General features: G+C 47.3%; 1 long non-coding RNA gene across 1 annotated transcript; it reads left to right on the top strand.

The window, feature by feature from the left end:
* Nucleotides 1-9,456: 9,456 nt before the first annotated feature.
* On the top strand, nt 9,457-10,468 carry LOC138526519 (uncharacterized). Its single transcript, XR_011283603.1, has 4 exons — nt 9,457-9,554; nt 9,661-9,748; nt 9,845-9,922; nt 10,037-10,468. It is a non-coding gene; the product is annotated as an uncharacterized lncRNA (long non-coding RNA).
* Nucleotides 10,469-11,735: the final 1,267 nt, after the last annotated feature.

Raw genomic sequence — 11,735 nt, 5'->3', positions numbered from 1 at the left:
TGAGGCTCAAGCCTTGGTATACAATAATCACTGTTGATGAATAAAATGTATCAGCAATTAGAAGAAAGACAGTGCCTAGCGAGACATTCCTAGTGTCCTACCTTCCCCCATGAAAAACGTAACTGGTCTACCACCTCCTCCCCAGTCCAGACTGTGCCTGGTGTCCTTGACACCTCTCGAATCTGTGCCCGCCGTCCTGCCACAGCGATGCAAAAGAAATACCTGGCGTCAGGCCCCCTGCTCCCTCCATTGCAAGACAGCTGATAAAATCGCCCCTCTCTACAATTCTAGTGTCCTGCCCCCTCAACTCAAGCCCAAACTGTACATGGTGTCGCCCATTCCTCCTCCTTATCAGTGCTGGACATGGGAAAAATTTACTGGGGGATCCCGCAAGTGCCAGCAGTGGGGGTGGGGGGTGGGGTGGAGTTGGAGGATGGTGGAGTTCAGAAGGGGAAGGGGCTGGGGCAGTTGAACTCTCCCCAACCTCAATAAAGGGCAATCATGCAGTCGCGGCAGTTTGCCCCATCAGCCGCCGCCCACCCCCTGCCCTGGCATGATTGGACAGGCAGCCGCATCCAATAATCCACAAACAATCCTTGTCTGTAGCATCGGAAGTAAAAGCATATTGCTAGCTTGGACAACCGTGACAGATATATACACCAAAGAATAAAAGTAATAGTAACACTGTCCAAAGCACCAGTAAGGTACTTAAATCAAAAGGAAAATAAATAAATGAAAATGAAGTCGAAAGAATGCAGCAAGGGGAGTTAATAGCTGCAGAGTATCATGGACAGACAGCCAGCGGGTTGCCGAAATGTCCACTGAAAAGTTCTTAATCACTCTTTGACAGCCGGGTGCTAATGGTGCTAATGTTGAGGAAACCAGAGTAAAACATACAACGAGGTGATATGAAGGTTGCTGGATACTGCAAGAAGCCTAAGGGATGTGATATGTTATGTTATTTGGCATATGTATAGCGCCTGTTACCATTCGCTGTGGGGTTGAACGCCCTCAGGGTCCGCAGTTCAAGTCAGTAGAGAGAGTAGTATAGTACAACGTGCATTTGTGCACTCAATATGTGTGCAGCCAGTGTGCAATAGTTCATCCGCAGCTGCATACCAGTACTAGATGTGGTGCGGTAGTTGTGTAAGATCAGTAGAATGTGTGCAGCAAGACCAATGGACTGTGATACGATATGAGACATTTATAACGTGCCCGTACAAAAGTGTTTCTAAGCGCGACAAGACAAGGTAGGCAGACAGTGGGAGGACAAAACAGCGATCATACCAGGCTTTGTGTCATTCATATCATGCAAATGGTATCTGAATTCTGGCTGCAAGGGTGCTTGAGAGAGACGTTATGTGTTCAGCCAGGCTGATTTCGAGGGGTAGAGCTGCGTTCTGCGTTCTAGAGACTGTTGAGGTGGATGTGGAGTTGTGTAAGTATGTGTGCTGCTAGACCAAATTAGTCCAGGGGTGCAGATGCATTCTGTTGTTTGTTGGTGCAGAGGGGAGAGTTGGCATAATGGTGTGTTTTCAGTGTCTGTGAGTTTACCAGCGGCACCTTGTTCCTGTTCAGCTTCCAATGTCTGTCGAGGGCGTGGTATCTCCCTGCTTCTTGATGTCTGAAATTGTTTTGCAGAAGACTGATGGGTGCTGACGGATAGATCTGCCGCAAGGCTCAAGCTACTGGATTGGTGCTAGCAGCGTCCTTGGTGGTCACTTTGCTAAGTAGAATCCCTGATCGGTAATTCTACTTGGACGTTCGCAGATAGTAGGGGGTAGTAAGCAGTAAGTGCTGGAAAAGTACCTTGCTGTGCAATTCTCCACAGGGATTTCGATATGCGTAGGATTATCAAGCGAGGCATTTCACAGTTTAATAGCACAGTGCATATTTGTAGGGTCATGATCAAGTTCATAAGTGCTATTAGTGCTTGGGATGCTAGTTCTGCTAGAAGGAATACCGGTGGTTAATTCTGCTATATACATTCAATGGTAGGTGTGATAAGCAGAATGACTGCTAGAAGGCCCCCTGGTAACTGGTTCTGCTCTTGGATTTCCAGGAGCATAGAATTAGCAGGCAACTGTCTTCTTGGGCTGATTGTGTAGTGCAAGATTGCGTAGCCTTAATCCAGTTCATGAGTGTTATCGGTGAAAAGGTAACGAGTTTAGCAGTCTAGCACAGTCACCCCCGATTAATGTCAATAGATAGCTTTTAGGCCTTTGAGAGGAGGGAGTCAGAGCCCTGCCGTGCCCAGTGAGCGTGTTGACAGACACTGAGCCCTTTGCTTCTCTCAGCGGTACAAAGACTCCTTCATTACTACATAGTTGTGCTTTAGTGCAGGAGCCTCTGTACTCCGGCGCAAAGCTGAGGGCTCTGTGATCTAATCTACTCTGCATGGTGTAACAGTTAACGCTCTCAGGGTGCGTGGCCAGCAGCCATGCAGTGAGGCTGCCTTCTCTTGGAGCTCCCGCAGGATCCTTTATTTGATTGCTATATCAGCCGGTAAACGTAGGCAGTGTGACCTGCTGAGTGCTGCAGAATATGGGAGAAGTGAGGAAGACTTGGCTGGAGTTGTGAGACGGCGAGAAGAGGCTGCAGAAACGTTGAAACAGTCCGGTGGGAAGGGTAGCGAAGCTCCCAAGATGGCGATCGGGAGTCCTGAAAGAGTCGAAAGAAGGAGAATGGCAGTGTTGGTTCTACGGACAGGCGATGGGTGCCCGAGTAAACCGGAGATGCAGCATATCCTGGAGGTTGCCAAGGACCAAGCGGGTTGAACCTGATGGCGGGACACGCAGCTGGGGAAGCGTGTTCAGCGCGGATCAGAGGACTTTGGCCCCATTCCATCCCTGTCAAATGAAAGTGGTGTGGTGCTTGGAAGAATCAGCGGCAGCCCGGAGAAGTGGGTTTGGGGAGGACACAACACACGCACGAAACTGCACCTTACGACTCAGCAATCTGCACCAGATGTGCTTACACACACTGCTGGGAGAAGAACAGTGAACTTTCCCTGATGGAAATCAATTGAGCAGCAGGATTACAGAATGACCACACGAGGGGTAGCAGCACTGCCTGTGCCCTGCAGGGAAAGGAAGAAAATCCAAGCTGGGGCACAGGCTGGACTTCACTTACATGCAGGCTGTGGGAGCGCCTGGGATATGTCAGCATATGGCGTAGGCACTCCCTCTGCGTTATTGACAGGGCCAGAGAACTGGGGCATGGAGAGGATAGACAGCTGCGCAGCCACACGGGCCATGCTGGGATAATCCTGGAGACCCTGCTGTCTGGGCAGGGCCCACCTGACCAGTGGCGTGGAGGAGTGCACTGTATCGGGAGGACACCAGTGCAGAGCGGACCTATATCAGGAAGACTGGTGGCCACCCGGAAATGAAGGTGTGGAACACTCCTGGCCCACGGCAAAGACAGTGAGAATTGTCATGGGTCCTGCCCGAAAGTTGGGCCTGAACAGAGCCCGGCGAGCACTGCTGTAATGGTGCACTGTTGGAAGATCAGCTGAGCGAGGATCGGTCAACACAAAGGCCGGACAAACATCAACGCAGCAAGACGAAGCAAACTAACATGGATGCATTTGATCAGAAGGACACAGAGAAGGGAGCGGGTCTGGCCGAGGACAGGGACAGAGATGCTGTGTCCTCGCTGTAAGGTATTCATGGTGGCAATAGTAAAGACAGACACAACTGATCACAATTCAAGGGTGTTTTTTAAACTGCAAAAGGGGGTGAGATAAACACCTAATCTTAACCTAAATATAGGATGCGAGCAATGTTTCGACTAGCAAATGAAAAATAAGGCAATCCTTGTGGTGTCTTGTCAAATCAAAGGGGCCTATACAAAAAAAATAATTTGCCAAACCTTACAACTAAATCAAAAGTGTGTGGGACAGGATTCATAAGAAAGAAAGAAGTGTTCTCAAATAATATGTCAGGATGCAGTAGTCGGGGTCTCCTTTCCCCATGTTTTGAGCATGGGATAAGGTGGAACCTCTGAGCACAGCACACTTCCCGAGCTTCCCCAGCACGAGACAAGAGTTCTGTGTTTTAGCTTATCAGGAGCCTTGATAGCCAAGTCTCTTTTCACTTAAAAAACTCTTGCCTTCGAGGGTCGGAAAATAACAACCCAAAAAGTTCCCTTCCTACAGTAGGTAGGGTGATAATGGCTCACCCATGGGTCCCCCTCTGCTGGGCTCGGACGCTTCTCTACTGTTAACTTCTCTTCAGTACACTTGTACCCTTTTCATTCACAAATCTTAGTCTATAAAAAATGAACTGCTGACTTCACTTCATCGGGTTCACTCTTGTCACACATACAGTACGGGTTCCTTTCTCAATAAATAGGATTCATCTCCCGTAGCTTTCACTGGGTTGTCGGTCAAAGACTTTCATCTGTACAGAAGCTTTGGCTAGACCCCTGTATGACTACCTTGACCGTTCCGTTGTGGCCTTCCCAAGGCCTTCTTGTATTAGCAGTTTCAACAAACACAGGATTGATCAAGAGTCTCTCAAGCAAGCATTCATATGGGGCCGGATCCCTTTGCATCTGGTCTTCATTTTATTCTAACAGTTCTTCGAACTTCCCTTAAGTTGCTACTTTGCGGCTTTCGTTCAACACAGTTCAGTTCTTATCGGTTCTCCCCTCAACTCACCGGCTGTGATGAACAACTTGACTTTTCAGAATATCTGGAGTCATGGCCGGTAGCAGGCATCTCCCTTGATCCTGCTTATTAGCGTAGGCATGCTCCATGCACTGTTGACATCTGCTGGAACCACTTGGGCTATTGCCCACAGTCTTGCGATTCCTTCTGAGTTTTGATTTGTAAAGGGCAGGTTAGTGTCTCTCCTTTTCAGCCTCTTGATATTCGCTGCCTTTCTCTTCCTTTTGAACTGCCGTGCCTGGACAGCTGTCTCGTTGTGCAGTCTTCCTTGCTCGTAGTGTGCTCTCGTGCTCCACCTTTTATCCCTGTGGGGAGGGGAAAGGGCCGTCATGCGTGTGTGGTTCTGATCAATTGCCTGACTTTGCCTGACCCTTGTATTGGGACATGTAAGGTAAACGGCTCTGGTGTTAGCCCATTGTCTATGTTGTGCGAAAGTGTTTGTGTGGGAAAACGGGGTGGGGGCTGTGTTTCAGAATACCCAACATAATAGGAGTTGGAAAAGGTGTTGGAAAAAGGGGGATACCATGTCTTACCCATCGGTGTCCCACTCCCAGAGGACCCCCCATCCAGGTGATCCTCCCTCACTGGTCTACCCTCAGGAACCGGTTCCAATAGCGATGGCTGTGTCCTAGCCACCTGGCAGATCCTCGGGGACTAGTTGGGGAGAAACCTTCAGATCCCTGACAGATCCCTGGGGACAAGTTAGAGAGATACCTTCAGGTTTCTCACATTGCGGAGTGAAGCACAAGGAGAGAGTCATATACTTGCAGCTATTACCTCACTAAAGGTGTGCCTGGAGCAGAAGGTGAATGCTGTCATTGTTGATATAGGACTATTGAGACAAGATGTACGTTCTCTGTCTGACCAGATAGGAACGGTGGAGGCACAGGTGCAAGAAAATACAACTAGCGTCACTGCCACCCGCGAACAGTTGTCTACGCTGGACGCCAGGATGCACATCCTGGAGCACCGGGTGGAAGACTCAGAAGGCAGAGCCTAGAGGAACAACATAAGGATCCTAGGATTGCCAGAGGGCGAGGAAGGCAGTGACCTGACTACTTATGTTGAGAACGTACTCCTACAAGAAGGTGGCACTGGGACATTAACTCTGGGTTTCACGGTTGAGAGGGCACATAGATCTCTAGCCCAAAGACTCCCACCGGGAGCGCCTCAAAGGCCAATAACTGTGAAGATCATGAATTACAAACATTGAGAACGAATCTTGGCATTCTGTAGAGCAGGGGGGAAGCATAGTCCGAGCAACGGTGAAACTCGCCATTTATCTGGTCTACACGATGATAGTACAAAAAAGTAGGGCTATGTTAGGTCCCACAAAAGAATGACAGCAGGGGGCAAACATACGATACATGCTGATATACCTAGCGAAACTTAAAGTAATTCACGATGGGAAGTCACACTTTTTGGAGGATACGGAAGCCACACATTCCTGGATGGACTCTCAGGAAGTAGCACAGCTCCCAGAGAGAAGAAACAGGGCTCTGTGAAGATGGGAGCTAGTGCGATGGGAAGGAGTTGACTTTTATGAATGCTTACGCAACAATTGAGATGCTACATGCGGGAGCGGACACTCGAAGATGGCAAGGACTGTGGTGAGAGAGAGGTTGGTGCAACACCCCGGTTCATAATTCGTTCTTGATGCCCGTTCTATGGCATCACGCTGCTGTACGACTCACATGGAGGGGAGGAGGGGAGTCCAGGAAACAGTAGAGCCTGTGCACATGTTATGATGCAGGGCAGTTGGTTTCTTGCTTGTTATTTTGGTTAGGGAGAGGGGGACACAGTGGTTCACACCTTTCTGCAAGAAACAGGGGCGTCTCATTAGGAGTTGTTTACAAGTTTGTGGGCCATTTTATTGGCATTTGATGAGACGGAACAGAGAGGGAGAGGGCAGGAACTCCAGCGACTGAAAGGGAGAGAGGTGGGTGGTGGGAAGAAACAGAAAGATAAATGGCTGGTGACCTGAACATAGTCTTGTGGAATGTTAGGGGGCTGAATAGCTTTGATAAAAGACTCAGAGTCCATACTTACCTCAAAAGGAAGAAAGTGCAAGTGGCCTTGGTGCAAGAGACACACTTAACCTCAGACATGCAGACAGTGTTCAGCAGAAAATGGGCGGGACAGGAAGGACATTGTATGGTTCTATGTACTTGAGGTATGCCAGGGGTGAGCTTATATGGATTGCACCACGGGGTCCCCTTCCGACTGGTGAAACTTAAACATGATGATGAGGGAAGGATGGTTCTGGCACATGGATTCATAGAAAACAGGGAAATATACATTATTCATACTTACGCGCCTAATAGCGATGCTACAACTTTCTTTAGGTCTCTTTGTCATAGGATTGGAGGGTTCTGGAGCGCCACGTAGGTGTTGGGAGGGGATTTTAACTGCCTGCTTAATCTTCTACTGGATCGTCGGATGACAAATGTAGCAGGCCCTCCCCCCTGCAACAGCACTGGGAGATGTATGGAGGGATAATCATGGACAGGAAAGAGGTTATTTGCACTATACTGCGCCTGCTGGAGTCTACACTCGACTGGATTACTAGAGAATTTGTTAGGGCGGATTACATGGCTAGAGTCCTCTCAGATCATGCCCCCCAGATCCCGACCTGGTGCCTCTGGGCGGGACTCTACAGGATGATGCGTTTCAGGAATATCTCGGAGAGAGAATAAGGGTATATTTTTAATTAAACACGGGAATCTTTGCAGAAGGAGGCATACTGTGGGATACGGGGAGTGGCTATTGGGGAAGATATGGGGTTCAGGAAGGGGCTCCTAGAGTCACTGGAGAGAGCAGAGACGGAAATAGAACAGCTTAAAGCAAATGGGGACAAGGGGAGAACTTTGTGGGATGCCTACTGGTGATGAGACAGAATTGCATTAAAGAATCGGATAGACTTGGTAGGTTCAATTACGTTAAGCACACCCAGAGAATGCATGCGGAGGGGGATAAGCCAGGCAGGCTGTTAGCATGGTTGTGCAGTAGGGAGGAACCCAGGGTAATGATAAGCGCCGTACAGGATGGAGCAGGGCACTTTGTGACCACTAATCGGGATATCAATTAAGTGTTTTCTGATTATTATGAGACACTATACTCTGCAGCACCGGTAGTCTGCGAGTCTGCAGTCATGGAGGCCCTGGATGAGATAGTACTGCCCCAATTGGACGAGGCCGAGGTGGATAGCCTGGAAGCCCCACTTACAGTGGAAGAGGTCCTGGAGGTTCTGCGGTCAGTACCAATGGGCAAAACTCCTGGGCCTGATGGCCTGCCGGGAGATTTGTATAAAACCTATGTGGCGGAACTGGCACCGAAGCTGCTAGAATTATATGAGGAGGCATGCAAGAATCCATGACTGTACCGATATTAAAGCCTGGTAAGCCTCCTCATGACTGTGGCCTTTATAGACCGTTGTCCATGATTAACCAGGACTACGAACTGGTCAAAGGAACTGATCAGCTGTTTAATACACACAGACCAGACGGGGTACGTGCCAAATAGGAGCGCTGCTTGGAATCTACGGCAATTGCATCAAGTAATAGATGGCACCAGCCATCTGGGGACTGAATGCGCTGTAGCTTCATTGGATGCAATCAAAGCGTCCGACTCTGTCAGGTGGGACTGGATGCACGCAAAATTGCAGAGATTAGGGATAGGGGTGGGTTTCGCAGGTGGCTGGAATTGCTGTACACGGGGCACAGAGCGCGAGTGCGAACTATATGACAGATATCCCAGGAATGGGGGTTGCAGAGTGGTACTAAACATGGCTGCCCCCTATACCTGATGCTTGAGGCACATTGCTATATTACCCATCCATTATGAGTTCTAATACCACTCATGTGGTCACAGCCTTATGACAATGCGCGTATTCTCCTGATGCGGCTACTTTTTCATAATAACATGCGCACTCAGAAAGAAATAAAGAATGCTTTAAAAATGTATGCCTACATAAGTACAATTCGAGCCATTTTGTTGGTCTTTTATAATTGTTTCCTAGTACGGACCCTTTTCCACTCTGAAAAGGTCATAGTCCCTTTTCTATGGCCATGGCACCAGAATGACCTTTAAAAAGGCAGAAGTCCTTTGTTTGTGTTGTCACAACATACTGTGGACTACGGGGAGACTCGCTACGGTGTACGAGGCATTCGGAATAATTGGAGGTAAGCCAGTGATACTGTCTATAGATTGAATGCAGCAGGTTTCGTTAAAATGCAAAAGCATTATTTAGAAGAGAGCAGTACGTGACTGCGACAGGATGTGGACATGCACGCTAGACGCGAGGACTCTTGTTGTGATTATGAGCCCCGCATACTATTTCCAACTCTCGGCGGCATACTTTGCCATCTTGTAGAACATTGTTCGCTACAATCTTTTCAGCCGCATTTCTCGGCTGGACTAATTAATCTTTTTATGCCCACAGGGACATGGGCTTTTTACAGCAGCAGTCGTGTGAATTGTTGTTTGTGTTTTCTTTTTTATCTCAGGAGGTAAAACATGCCATCCGGAGACTATCAGTAGCTAGTAGCCATATGTTATGAGCTGGGGGGCACTCAGTGCCTGTAGCGTCTTGCTACACTGAACAAACCATAGGGATATATAGGGGTTTTATTCTCCCCCTTTTTCCCGTCTGAGGAGCCAGAAAGTACCTCACCTCGTGTTTGCATATATAGAAAGGACAGGATTGAGAGAAGAAATGAATAATGAAACATGTTTTGAAATTACTGCTAAGGACTAAGGAAAGTCATGGGGGACATTTTGTTTCAGTAGATTCCTGTGCCTGTGCGAATGAAGACGGATTCTGAACAATAGTTTGGCAGTACCCGAGGATGGGATTCACAGATTCCTTCTAAAACCCTGTGGGGTGAGTGAATACATTTTTTTCCATTTGGATGGCTTATAGTTAGATCTAAAAAGTACTGGATGGATTTGACACAAGATATTATAGAATATATTTTTTGCCTTCATAGTGACTTGAAGCTAGGCGTACTCTGACGCATATGGAGACAGAGAGAATTTTGAAAACCTAGTTACTGTGGCTACAAACATAAAAGAAATGTAAGTTCAAAATTTGATGCATGTATAAGTATTGACTATGAAATAGGAGTGAAAATAGATACAGAGGACTTAGTTGTATCTCTGTTTGTTTCACAGGGTCTTTAGTAAGCCATAGACACTGTGAAGGATTGGGTCCATACATCTACTCACCATCCCGTGAAGTGATACATGGGGGTGAGTAGTTGAGTGTGTTGATACATGTTATACACACATGACAATAAAAGTCACTAAAGCAAAGAAATATGGGATGACATTGGACACTGACAGCATTTTATGTATGTTTTTTAGATTGAAAATTGACTTACACCATTCCAAACATAAGGACAGCTACTTGTCTATACCTTACGTCCGGAAGAAGGTCTTGTGAATGAAAGACAGTAAACTCTCTTAAATGTGGACCGAAACACGTGTCGACGACGATACAAGATATTCCGGTTAATGTATTGACTGGAAAAATACGACACCTGAAAGTCAAAACTGGGCCAATAACATTTACGATAACTATGTTATGGAAATATATGTATTAAGAGAAGAATACATTATGTGTAATGAATGAAATTTGTTGTTTTAGGAAATGATTGAATGATTGAGTATATCCGGGATTGTGGTATGAAAGTTGAGTATATGAAGTATATGATGATGAATTGTAATTTATGGTTTTAAAACATTGCATACAATGATGTACTATGTGTTTATTGATTAAAGTTTGTAAGAATATGTTTTGAATAGTCCGTGTCATCTCCATCCATTGGTCCAACCCCTGTTATTGTAAATGCTGTGAGGGCAGACAAGAGAAGTATATTATACGTATGAAAGACCTCATCTGTATGCTGGCCAAGAGATGCATAGCTATGTCCTGAAAGGCATCGGGGGGGATCCAGCATTGAGACCTGGATGGTGGACTTGAAAGGTTGGGCTATGACGGAATCGGCGGGTTGGCGTAGGGCTGCAAGGAGAGGGCCTGGAGAAGGATGTGAGGATGTGAATTCCTGGGAGGCATTGGTACACGCCATGTTTGCCCCATTGGATGAAGTACCACCGTAGACCTTTGGCCGCCATCAAGAACTAAATGTCCAGGTGGAACACTGGTATGAACTTGAGAGGCATGAGACTTAATGGGTGGTGGGCACTGGTCCTCTGCATACAGTGGGGTGCATGAACAATGATAACAGACGACCGGTTGCTATCGGGGCAATGGGGACATGTAATGGGAAGTGAGGCAGGAGCTAGTGGTTTGCATGGGGATGGGGTCTCTGCAGAGGGTGCGCTAGAGGCGGGGGAAGCCGAGCTGTCACGATCTACATATTTGGAAATGAGATTCACTGTTATGGTCTGTAACCTTTTTGCCTTCTCCCCATTCCTCTTCTATTTGTTTTGTTTACGAAATGCCAATAAAAAGTTTAAACAAAAAAAAAACAGTTAAAGCTCACAGACTAGATTAGATCGCCCAAGCCTTTTCCTTTGCACCGTGGGACAGAGACTCTCGTGTTAAAGCACAGATGTGTATTAACAAGGGAGTCTCTCTCCCTCGCAGAGGCAAGCCGGATCCGATATCCGGGGAGACATATTTTGCCAGATCTCAGACCCGGCAAAATCCAGCCCGATGACCAGTGCTGCTTCCAGTGCAAAACAGGCTCCCGCAAATGAAACACAAACCTGGTTATCTGAACCTAATCCAAAATAAATGCTCTGCCCTGCCCAATTGAAATTGCCCAGCTTCCTGCACCATACAAAAATATCTGGTGTCCTACTCTGTCATCCAAAATATGCATCGTGCCCTGCCCTATACCACCACCCATATATACCTGCTGTTCTGCCTACCATACCACCCATACATACATCCATTATGTCACCCCCAAACAAAATAGCCTGATGTCCTGCTAGCCATCCAAAACGCACACACTCCTTATCGCCCCGCATTCCATAACTACTGTGCTGCAGATGAATAAGCCATACATCCTGTCCTGTATCACAAAATAACTGAGTT

The sequence above is a fragment of the Ambystoma mexicanum genome, chromosome 7p (genome assembly GCF_040938575.1).
Source record: "Ambystoma mexicanum isolate Mex_15411 chromosome 7p, UKY_AmexF1_1, whole genome shotgun sequence".
In the NCBI taxonomy this organism is placed as follows: Eukaryota; Metazoa; Chordata; class Amphibia; order Caudata; family Ambystomatidae; genus Ambystoma; species Ambystoma mexicanum.
Note: the sequence above shows the minus strand (reverse complement) of the source record. Positions and strands in the feature narration are given on the sequence as shown.